Below are 12,360 nucleotides of genomic sequence, written 5' to 3'. Positions count from 1 at the left end.
AGCGTGAAAATCCCTTGATAATTTTCTGCATTGTCGAGGGAGCAGGGTGCGGCTGTCATTGGCGACTGCCAAGAGTGCCTGGATATCGAGGGTTTGAAGTTTTTCGGTGCCTTTACTGTGTTTTGGCACTGATTCTCTGCCCTAAAGTCATTTTGCACAGTGCGGCTGCCTGGCTTAATGTGAAGACGGTGCTTTTGCGTTCGGCAAGACAGGGCGAGCTGGCTTTCTGGCGTGGACGAGTTTGGAACTTTCCTTCTTCAGCTGGAGGACTTTGCTTTTTGAGGAGTGCTTTGGACTGTGACTGTCCCTGGGAATTAATTTGCTGAGCTGCTAGAGGGACGGGAGCTGGTTTGTGCCTCTGCCTGGATGCCGATGGCGGGGGCGCGGCAGAAGGCGAGGAGCTACGCAGTAGTGACATCAGCAGCGGAAGCGAGGCCATCTGAGCATGAGCCTCATGTTGACTTGGACTGGGGCAGTTTTGGTATCTCGGTTCAAACTGGGCCCCAGATGTTCAGGGGAGCAATTACGAAGGCTATGAATACCCTTCTTGGTAGGGGGGCTATTGTCTCTTCCGAGCTCGAGAGGGGAAAGGTTGAGATGATATTGAAGAAACGGGAGGATGTGGCCACAGTGGTGGAGAGGGGGATTTCAGTGGGGGGGGTCCATATACAGGTGGACCCATGGGTGTCCAGGGTGAGACCGGTTCTCCTGCGGAGTTGCCCTACATGTATTCCGGATGCGACACTCATTCCACACTTGTCTCAGATTGGGGAGGTGCGGTCTAAGTGCTTTAGGCTCATGCACCCTGGGGGGGACCCGGAGGAAAAAGGGATTCTCAGTTTCAAAAGGAGGTTGTTCGTGAAGGTGGGGGAGGGGGAAGGCGATGAGGGGAGTTTTGAGGTGGAGTGTAGGGGTCTCCCTAGAACCGTGCGTTGGAGTTGGGGTAAGGCACGGTGTCATGCGTGCGGTTGTTATGGACATCTCCGTAGGGAATGTCCTAATCACGGGGTCGCTGCCAGAACCTCTAGCGCAGCGGCCCAGGAATGCACTGCTGGCCCATCAGCGGTGGCTCGTCATGCCTCGGAGGGGCGGGGTGGAATCGCTGACCTGGCTGGGGCTGCTGGCTCTGCCTCGGTGATCCGGGGCAGCGGGGAGAGCCCTTCTGGGTCTGCAGTTTCCGCCTTGGGGACCCGGGGCAGTGAGGGCCCCCACCCCCTACATTCTGAACATGTGGGGGTGGCTGAAGGTGAGGCACTGAGGGAGGGTGGAGAGAAATGGGAGCAGCAGAAGAAGAAGAGGAGTAACCTGAAATATATGGCTATAATACTGATACAACAATTAATAAAATTTCTTTATATGCAGATGATGTTTTGATTTATATTACAAAACCGGAAATTAGTATTCCCAACCTGCTAAACATTATAACTAAGTTTGGTGCATTTTCTGGGTATAGGATTAATTGGGATAAAAGCGAGATTATGCCAATAACAGGAATAAATCTAAATACATTACAACAATACCCATTAAAAGTAGTTACAGACAAACTTAAATATTTAGGGATTAACGTAACTAAAACTCATAACTCATTAATAAAATCCAACTATCCTCAACTATTAGATAAACTTAGAAAAAATATTTTATATTGGAAAACACTTCCTATATCCATGATTGGTAGAATAAGTGCCATAAAGATGGTATTTCTACCGCAGTTGTTATATTTGTTTCAGGCTATTCCTTTTTTTCTTCCGAAAACTTTTTAAAAAAAAATTGATAATATTGTCAATAGTTTTATTTGGGATTATAAAAATCACAGAATAAATAAAAAACATCTATGCAAAGCTAAGATAAATGGAGGATTAGCACTTCCAAACTTTTTATATTATTTTTGGGCTGTTCAGATTAAGAATATGAATTTCTGGTGGGTAAATATGGATCATGAACCGACATGGTTAAATATAGAAAAGGAGGACTGTCTACCTTTCAATGTAGGTTCGATAATTTTTGCACCAACGGAAGTACAAAAAAAATATTATAAAGACAACCTAATAATATATAATAATAGACGTATTTGGAAACAAATAGTTAAGACTCTACACTTGGATAATCTCTCATTTAGATTACCAATTATGAATAATCCATCGTTTAAACCTGCTATATTAGATGGGGGTTTAAACAATGGGATGATTTAGGAATTACAAGGATAGAACACCTGTATAGAAAAGGAAAATTTCTTTTATTCCAGGAGTTACAAGATATTTATGGATTGTCTCCACAACATTTGTTTAGGTATTTACAAATTAGAGATTATATTAAATCCAATACACAAGATTATAAAAATAAAGAAGCAGGATTGTTAGACGAACTGTTTAATTTATATCCAAATACAGAAAAATTAATAGCCTATATATATAACATCATTTTGGATAAGGAGAATCCAATAACGGAAGTATATCGTCAAGCATGGGAAAATGAAATGGGATTGGCTATAACAAAAGAAAACTGGGAAGAAAGTCTACAACGAATACACCGGTGTTCATTAAACGCCAGACATATACTGATACAATTTAAAGTATTATATAGGTTACATTATTCGAAAACTAAATTAAATAGTATTTTTCCGAATCTCTCCGCTATTTGTGATAAGTGCAAGAAAGCAGAGGCAAATTTAATACATAGTTTCGTTACATGTCCTAAATTGAATTATTACTGGACAGAAATTTTTAAAGTTATTTCTGAAGTCATCAAAGTTAAATTGGACCCTAACCCAAAGCTAATAATATTTGGAATTCCGGATTTACATCTATCACTTACAGTAAATCAAAGAAATTTCTTTGATTACTGTTTGATAATTGGGAAAAAAATCATATTGAAATTTTGGAAGGGAACATTATCCCCCACAACCAAAATGTGGGCAACAGAGATGATGGAGACGTTACATCTGGAAAGAATTAGATTTGTCCTATTGGACAAGTATAATTCTTTTGAACAGATATGGTCTCCATATATACAGTATTTAGAGAAGTAGCTGTTCTTGGCAACACAGCTCGGCGTGCACCCTGCGGGATTTGGTGAGAATAATTCATTTTTATATTGGAATTAACATATATGTCTTTATTGATACTATCACTTGTAGTAGTGTTATTAATAATACATATTGTGGTTTCTCAATTTATTTATTTTTTTCGTTTCTCTTTTCTTTCTTATATATAATCAAATTATTATTTAATCACTCTCTTAATGATTTATAACTGTTCTATTCTTTCTCTATCATTATTTCTAAAAAAAATAGTAGATAAGTATTACTAGTGTTTTACTTAATGCAAATTGAATTAATTTGATATAAAGTTGTTTGAAGCATTGTAATTGATTACCTTTAATAAAAAAATATATTACAAAAAAGAAAAAGATTACCCAAGCGAGTCAAAAGCAGGTGGGTGTGCAACTGCCGAGTGCGGAGATCACCCAAGGGGTGCCTGTCAGCTCCAGGGAGGCCCAGAGTGAAACTGCCGTGGCCCAGTAAGGAGCTGAGGTGGCTCTGACGGGAGTAGGGAAGGTAACACGTGCGGGTGGTAAAGTGGCTGGGGGTAGTGTGGAGGCGGAAGACCCTTCCTTTATGGAGGTCACCACACCGCCGCATGCTAGTGGGACAAAAAGGAGGATTGGGCCTGGCGAGGAAGAGCAAGAACGTGAGTCCAAAGTAAGGGGGGTGCAGTTTTTCCAGTCCTTCCACCACCGATGTGGGTGGAGGTCAGGAAATGACGTCTTCTGGGTTGGAGGTTGAGCCTCCGCTTCAGGGATCTCTCGAGGGTACCACAGGGTCAGGTGACGGGGTAGACCCCTCTGGAGCTGTGTCCTCTGGGCGGGGGGAGGTCCTTTCGTCTCAGGGGCCCTCCTAGGGAGGTATCTCATCGTGTGTTGATCTTGGCTCCCCTGGGGGTGTGTCCTCTGGGTCGCAGGAGGTCCCCTCGTTTCAGAAGCCTACTAAGGGTGTTAGCACGCAGGAGGGTGGGGCAAACTCCCCTGGTAGTGTGGACCCTGAGACGGGGGATGAGCAGAGTCAGCCCGAGGGAGGGGGGCCGGGGGGAATGGTGTACCAATCAGTGCTCAATATTGGAGCCAGTGGAGGTACCGAGGTGTGTATTGTACTGCCGGCTGAGTTGGCAGTGGAGAGAAAAAAGACTGGTGGAGAGCCTCTGGGTGTTGCCAGTGGAGGGGGTGCTTTCGGTGCTGTGGAGGTCGGAGTTGTTTCGGGCAGCGACCTTCTTTCGGATTCTGGGGGTGCCAGTTTACCACAGACCCTGGGGGTGCCTCTTGTTTTCTCTTCCCCAGGCCCAGATGTGGAGGGTGAGGACAGAGCGCAGGAGCCCAGCCAGTCAGTGGGCTGCGTGATGCGGATAGGGGCTTCGGGACCCTTCCCCGGCATTGATCCTGGGGGTGGTGACATGTCGGAGGAGGGGGAGAGGGATGGGGCCAGTTTGTGTGAAGGGGTTGGCGAAATTCCAGAGAGCTCTGGTCTTTCGACTTCTGAAAATGACCTTGGTGATGCTGAGCGTGTTGTGTCAGGTGCGAGTAACTTGGCCGATAGCCCAGGAACCAAGGACGAGTCTCATGCAAGTGTTATCTGTGAGGTGCTGGAGTTCTTAAAAACAAGCCGTCACAGCAGGACAAAGTTTGATTCTGCTAAGAGACGGTGGGCTGATCTGTCGGCCTTAGTTGAAACTCTCGAGGCTATCCTTGCCACCGAGGATAGTGATCTTCCTGGCTCTGAGCAGTGCCAGCTTAGGGGCTTTTTGGAGTTCCTAAGAGAGAGGGAGACAGAGCCCAGGAGGAGAAGTGGGAGGATTTCAAACTAATGTACCAGTGCATTCACGTTAGTTACCCTTAATTTAAACGGGAGTAGAGCGAGTTTTCGCAGAATCCAGCTTTTAATCGTCCTTAGGGAGGGGAAATTTGCAGTGTGTTTTCTGCAGGAGACGCATACTGTTGTCAGTGATGAACCCACGTGGAGATTGGAGTGGGAAGGTGAGGTCTATATGAGTCATCTTAGCTCAAATTCAAGTGGGGTGGCCATTCTGTTGGCTCAGAATTTCCTGCCCAATATTATAAAAGTGCAAGAAGTTGTGCCAGGACGTTTGCTCCATCTGGCCGTGAGCCTGGATGGCATGCCGTTGCATTTCATTAACGTGTATGCCCCCAGCTCCGGCACGATGCAGGCCGGCCTACTTCAGGAGGTGAGTGCTCTGTTGAGCACTATTGATCGGGGAGAGTGTGTCTTCCTTGGGGGGGACTTTAACTGCACACTTGAGGTGCGAGATCGTTCTGGTACTCAGTGTGCCCCTGCTGTAGCGAAGAAGCTGAGAGGGTTGATTGATTCTTTTGAGTTGGTTGATGCGTGGTGGGACCTCAACCCAGACTCCACTGCTTTTTCGCGGAGGTCTGAGGGCGGTGGTTCCCGCATTGATCGAATATATATCTCCCGAGCGTTTGTTTCCCGTGTCTCAGCGGCCTCAATGCAGCTGGTGCCATGCTCGGACCATTGTCTGGTGCGTGCGGATTTTAATCCAGCGTGCGCTCGGGCCGGGTCTGCGTACTGGCACTTTAATAACTGGCTGCTGGAGGATCGGTGTTTCCGGGAGTCATTCAGTCGGTTTTGGGTGAGGTGGAGAGAGAGGCAGAGGTGCTTCTCTTCCCTTAGGCAGTGGTGGGATGTGGGGAAAGCTCACATCCGTATTTTTTGTAAGGAATACACGTGGGGGTCGACCGGGCGGCGGGACTCAGCGGTTGAGAAGCTTGAGAGGGAGCTGATGGACGCAGAGTCTCGCCTGGGTCAGGTTGGAGGTGAATCTTGCGAATGGGGGGTGTTTCATGAGAAGAAGGAAGCCTTGAGGAACCTGCAACTTGAGCGGTCCCGAGGCGCGTATGTGAGGGCGCGGGTCCAGATGCTGCACGATCTGGATCGAGCTTCGCCTTTCTTTTTCTCTCTGGAGAAAGGGCGGGGAGCCCGCAAACAGCTCGTGGAGCTGCTAGCAGATGATGGCATCTCTGTCATGGATCCAGAGAGGATTAGTGCCTTGATCAGGTCCTTTTATGGATCCCTGTTCTCCGCAGGTGGAGTCAGCGGGGAAGCTCAGCAGGACCTGTGGGAGAGTCTACCGATTATAGATAGGGAGGTGGCCGATCTTCTTGATGGCCCTTTATCTTTGGAGGAGTTGACTCGTGCATTGCATCAGCTCAGGAGGGGTAAGTCCCCCGGGCTGGATGGGCTGACGGTAGAGTTTGTAAGAGCTTTCTGGGGTATCCTGGGGGGTGATTACATGTTGGTTCTGGGGGAGAGCCTGGCGACCGGGGAGATGCCCCTCTCGTGGCGTAGAGTAGTTGTTGTCCTGCTGCCCAAGAAGGGGGAACTCCGCCTGTTGAAAAACTGGCGCCCGGTCTCTCTCCTATGCACAGAGTATAAAGTTTTTGCACGGGCGATGGCAAATCGCCTGGGCTCCGTGCTGTCTCAGTTGATTCACTATGACCAGTCCTACACAGTCCCTGGTCGGTCCATTCAGGATAACATCCACCTGGTTAGGGACCTGATTCATCTAGCACAGGGAACTGGTCAGTCAGCTGCTTTTCTGTCTCTTGATCAGGAGAAGGCTTTTGATAGGGTAGAGCATGAATACCTTTTCGGGACGTTGCAAGCGTTCGGATTTGGACCGCATTTTGTGGCCCGGGTCCGCCTCTTGTATGCTGCAGTGGAGTGCCTTGTGAAGGTTAATGGTGCGTTGTTGGCTCCCTTTCATTTTGGGAGGGGAGTCCGTCAGGGGTGCCCCATGTCAGGTCAGTTGTACGCGGTCTGTGTGGAGCCGTTCCTGTGTCTTCTTCGGAGGAGGTTGACAGGCCTGGCCCTACCGGGCCCGGGGGTGGAGTTGGTTCTTTTGGCATATGCCGATGATGTACTCCTTATGTTCACCGATCCTGGTGACCTGCGGAGGATGCGTGATTGCCAGAAGATATTCTCGGCTGCATCTTCTGCCAGGATTAATTGGAGCAAGTGCTCTGGACTTTTAGTGGGTCAGTGGCAGGTGGACTCCCTGCCAGAGGAGATGGTAATGTTTGCGTGGAGCACCACGCACCTCCTCTATCTGGGGGTGTACCTGAGTCCCACTGAGGATGCTTGGCCGGCAAACTGGCAGGAGTTGGAGACGAAAGTGGTTGCCAGGCTGGGGCGCTGGTCAGGCCTGCTTGGAGTTCTTTCTTTTCAGGGGAGGGTGTTGGTCATAAACCAGCTGGTGGCCACCATGCTATGGTACCGGCTGGCTACTCTTGTCCCGCCTTCCATTTTTGTAAATGCTTTACAGAAGAAGCTGGTGGACTTCTTTTGGGGAAATAGGAAGCACTGGGTTTCCGCAGCGGTCCTGAGTCTCCCGTTAGAGGAGGGTGGCCAGTCCTTGGTATGCGTGCGTACCCAGGTGGCGGCTCTCCGCCTCAGGACTCTGAGGAGGTATATGTATATAGAGAACCCCCCCAGATGGCACGTTTTGGCCACGTATTTTTTCCGACGGGGTCGTTGTCTAAGGGGGGTCTCGCGGCTCCCGGAGGCGGGCATCAGTCGACCCGCCCTAAGGGGCTTGCCTGTTTTCTACCGGGATGTGTTAAGAGTGAGGAATCTGGTTGTTTTCAGCCAGCGTGTTGCTCCACGAGGGGAGGGGGATGTTGCGGCTGTGGGAGTGGCCGGTCCTCACCAAATCGGGTGTCGAGGAGAGGCGCGAGCCTAGAGTGGTTTTGAATGAGCTCTTACCCGCTCCGTCAGATCTGCTCATCGGGCCTCGGTTCCGGGATATATCTCGAGCACCGGCTCCACACAACCTGAGCCGCCTTTCGGAGATGATTAGCGTGCCGTTTTGTGACGCTAAGAGACGCTCACTGTATAGAATGTTCCTGCACATTCTGCACCTCCTTGCCTTCGTCTCCCGTCCCGACACTCCATGGCGGACGGTGTTACCACCTGAAGGCGGGGAAGGTCCCCAGTGGGGGTCCCTCTACACGGGAGTTGTCCCCCTTTACATTGGGGACCTGAGGTGGAGAGTGCTGCACGGAGCGGTGGCATGTAACAAACTTTTGAGTCGGTTCACAAACTCGTCCGCTGCCTGTATTTTCTGTGGCGAGGAAGAGACCGTGTTCCACATTTATATGGAGTGTGAGAGGCTACTGCCCCTGTATCAATATCTGAAGGGGTTGTTCCTAAAGTTCTAGTTACATTTTAGTCCTACGATTCTTGTGTTTGGAAACAAGGCAGGGTGTGGGGAGAGCCAAGTGGGAGGGTGGGACCTACCTGTCGGTCTACTCCTGGGCCTGGCCAAGATGGCCATACGCGAGTCCAGGCAGCAGGCGATGGATGGTCAGGCAAGGGTCGGCTGCTTGCCCCTCTTTCGGGCCTACGTCCGTGCACGTGTGTCCCTGGAGAGGGAACATGCGGTGTTCACGGGGACTTTGGAGGTAATCCGTGGGCGCTGGTCACCGCGTGGGGTTGAGAGTATTGTGAATAATGATTGTAATGTTGTACTATAATGACACTTGGAATAATGTAATTTCGTTTTGTGGATGACGTGATCTGTTGTATTTTTTGATGTGTTGAATAAAGTCTTGGAATTATAAAAATAAAAAAAATAAAAAAAAATAAAAAAAAGAGAGAGAGAGAGAGAGAGAGAGAGAGAGAGAGAGAGAGAGAGAGAGAGAGAGAGCGAGAGAGAGCAGGGAGGCAATTGGGGTGGTGGACAGAACTGAACAAAGAATAATATGGCATCAGGAAATAACAGATGCTCATTGGGATTGCTGACTTGACACATTTTACACATTTTAATGTCGGCGCCAAATCTTTGGTGGCCTGATTATGGAGTTCATCACTGATGGTGAACACTGCCCCATCCATCACGGTACTGACCTCCCCGACCACTCTGCTTCCTGAAAGGACTCTATCCCCTACTCCCAATTCCTCCGTCTACACCACATCTGCGTCCAGGATGAGGTGTTCCAAACCAGGGCATCGGAGATGTCCTCATTTTTTAAGGTACAGGGGTTCCCCTCTTCGACTATAGATGTGGCTCTCACCAGGGTCTCCTCTATATCCCGTAGCTCCGCTCTCACTGCCCATCTCCCCACTCATAACAAGGACAGTCCCCCCCCCCTTGTCCTCACATTCCACCCCACCAGCCGTCACATACAACAGATAATCCTCCGGCATTTTCGTCATCTCCAACGGGATCCCACCACTGGCCACATCTTTCAATAGAGAGCTAGATAGGGCTCTTAAAGATTGTAGAGTCAGGGGATTTGGGGAGAAGGCAGGAACGTGGTACTGATTGTGGATGATCAGCCATGATCACATTGAATGGCGGTGCTGGCTCGAAGGGCCGAATGGCCTATTCCTGCACCTATTGTCTATTGTCTATATTGTCTAAAAGATTTATCTACAGGACATTAAGTGAACAAGCAATAATGATCCTAAAGTTAGGTAAAAACTTAGCCTAAACAAATTTTGCTAACTGCCCATGATTAATTTCTGCTTTTTAAATGAATATATATGGATTCCCTCAGAAATTCATGTCCATATTTATAGGACTAGAATGAAGCCATTCAGTCTGTCAAATCTACACTGCCATTCAATCATATATTTCTCTCGTAACCCCATTCTCCTGCCTTCTTCCCATAACCCCTGTCCCCCTAAAGAATCAAGAATCTGTCAATCTCCACCTTAAAAATATCCATTCACTTGGCCTCCGCAGCTGCCTGTGGCAATGTGTTCCAAAACTCTGCCCATTAATGATGGTAAACCAACTGGCCTGTAATCATTAGCCTCATGCTTTCTCCCTCTTTCAAAAACATCACCATCTTTGGTCTCACAAGAATCAGGATTATAATTCTAGGAATATGTTCTTACTTGATAATATGTCAAAGTGGTGCTTCACACAGGAACTGCACATGTTTTCAGTAAAAATGAGGAAAAACTTTCCTATGCGAACTCTATGCATCGTTTGCATAGATAAGGGATGCAATGTTATTTTATAATTGCACGGTTGAATTTCATGAGTTGCCTGCAGCACAGTGAACGAGCTGGCACGATGTGATACAGGAAGCCTTGTACTTAAAAAGTGGTGCACAACTACAACTACTGGTGTAAGGCAATGGACAGCTTAGGGTCAAATGTTTGGGTGAGTGGCAAGATGAGCTTGGGAGTATCGCTGAAACCGAGCATACATTAGGCGACATTTTGCAGAGCACCTGTGCTGTGTCCGCAACAACCACCTTGAGCTACCAGTTGCATGTCATTTCAAATCTCCTTCCCATTCCCAAGCTGACCTTGAACTTTTCCACTGCCATGGTACAGCCTGAGGCAAGCAAGAAGAACAACATCTCATATTGGTCAGTCTACAATCCAATGGCATTAACATTGAATTTTCCAAATTCACCCACTATGTTCCTTTCCCACTCCCACCAAATCACCCAGGATTTTTTCTCTTTCCATTCCTCCCCTCCCTCGTTAGCAAGACGTTACCCTCCCTCACTTAATGTCATTAGCTTATCACCCACATACCTATTCACTTGGGTTTTTTTCTCCCTAGGTTCACCTTTTTATCCCCTCCCCCACCCCATGCCATCCTCCCATTGTCCCTCTGTTATCTAATTCCACTTATTACCTTCCAGCCTCTGTCCCAACGTTCCTCACTCCCTTACCCACCACCTGGCTCCATCTTACTACCCCCCAAATGTCATCATCTGGTTCTATCTATCGCCTACCAGCCCCTGTCTCATCCCTTTACCTCACTTCTTTATACTGGCTATCATCCCTCCACACTCTTAAATTTGCCTCTCCAGATGCTGCTCGAAATGCTGAGTTCCTCCAGCAGTTATTTTTTTTAATGGTGCTGAGTTTTGCTGGTAGTTCTAATAGGAACCACTGTTCAGCCTTTCTGGCTTTCATGCATACACTGTGACAGATGGTTATATGTGACTTATAGGTGATTATTCTGCCAGATCTGTCCATTGCCTGGGCACGTGACCTGTCTGAAGACGGGTCCTGACGTGAATCATCACCTATCCATGTTCATCAGAGACGCTGCCTGATCCACTGAGTTTTTCCAGCACTTTATGTCTATCTGTCAGTTGCCTCCACTGCTAGAATCTAAACGGAATCAAATGGAAGAGGTCAGTCTTGTTCAGTTGCCTCAACATTACTTGGATCCTGCTCAAAGACTGGGTAAAATGTTTTTATAAAAAAAATATATTCATGAAGGGTGGTGTATGCCTTTGAATATTTAAGTATTTTTTGATTGATTTTAAATTTAGCTAATTTCAATAAAACTACTCTAATTTGATCCAATTTCTAAAGAAACTCACCTGTAGTTCTGTCTGATAAATACTTTTAGCAGCAATTACACAGGCTTCAATATCCTTATCAAATCTGGACCATTAAACATTATTGTGGCTAATGCATTCATTTTAACCGCATTAGTGTTCTCATGTTGCTTTAATGGAAACTCCAGTGAGTCATCAACATTTGCAATCATCGCGGTGCAAAAACCATCTCAGTCGATGCCCAATTAAAATGTGACTGCCATTTTTAATATTTCAGATAACATTTACATCAACTAATTGTTGGTAGCTTTCAGCATTCCATTTTACTTAGGATTCTGCAGGCGTTTCTCTGTGCAGCAACACATCATCATCCCTATCATTCACATCTTTTTTCTTGCTCTGACTTTATTTCACTTCTACTCTGCTCTCTCAGAGCTATTCGTGAAGATGTCTGCCTTGGTATTAACCCCAAGCCCTCTCTGATGAATGCTACTTCTAACAGGACCTCTTGCATCAAGTCCAAGCTTATCCTATTGTTTGCTTGAATTGTGTTTTACATAGACGGCTTTTGATTTGACACACTTTTACCTCCTTATCTTTGGCATCATTGCCAGATAACCAAATTTGTAAAGTCTTCGTTTCATCTTGTTTACTTTTTCACAGTTCTTTTAAAATGGCAGTGCAAGTTGACAAACCTATTCAACAAAAAACATAAATTACTAAATCAGAAGTGCTATATTAAACCTTTACAAATTCCTAGAAAAAAGGACTGCAGATGCTGGTTTACACAAAAGGACATAAAGTGCTGGAGTAACTTAACGGGCCAGACATCATCTCTGGAAAACATGGATAAATTGTGCTTTTATAGGACCCAAAACTCCACCTATTCATGTTCTGCAGATATGCTGCCTGACCAGCTGAGTTACTCCATCACTTTGTGTCCATTTTAGAAATCCCTGATATAACCACATTTGGAATGTTGTATCCAATTCCAAACATTGCACATTAGGAAGGATGTTA

The sequence above is a fragment of the Amblyraja radiata genome, chromosome 15 (genome assembly GCF_010909765.2).
Source record: "Amblyraja radiata isolate CabotCenter1 chromosome 15, sAmbRad1.1.pri, whole genome shotgun sequence".
Classification (NCBI taxonomy): Eukaryota; Metazoa; Chordata; class Chondrichthyes; order Rajiformes; family Rajidae; genus Amblyraja; species Amblyraja radiata.
This window is presented reverse-complemented; position numbering follows the sequence as displayed.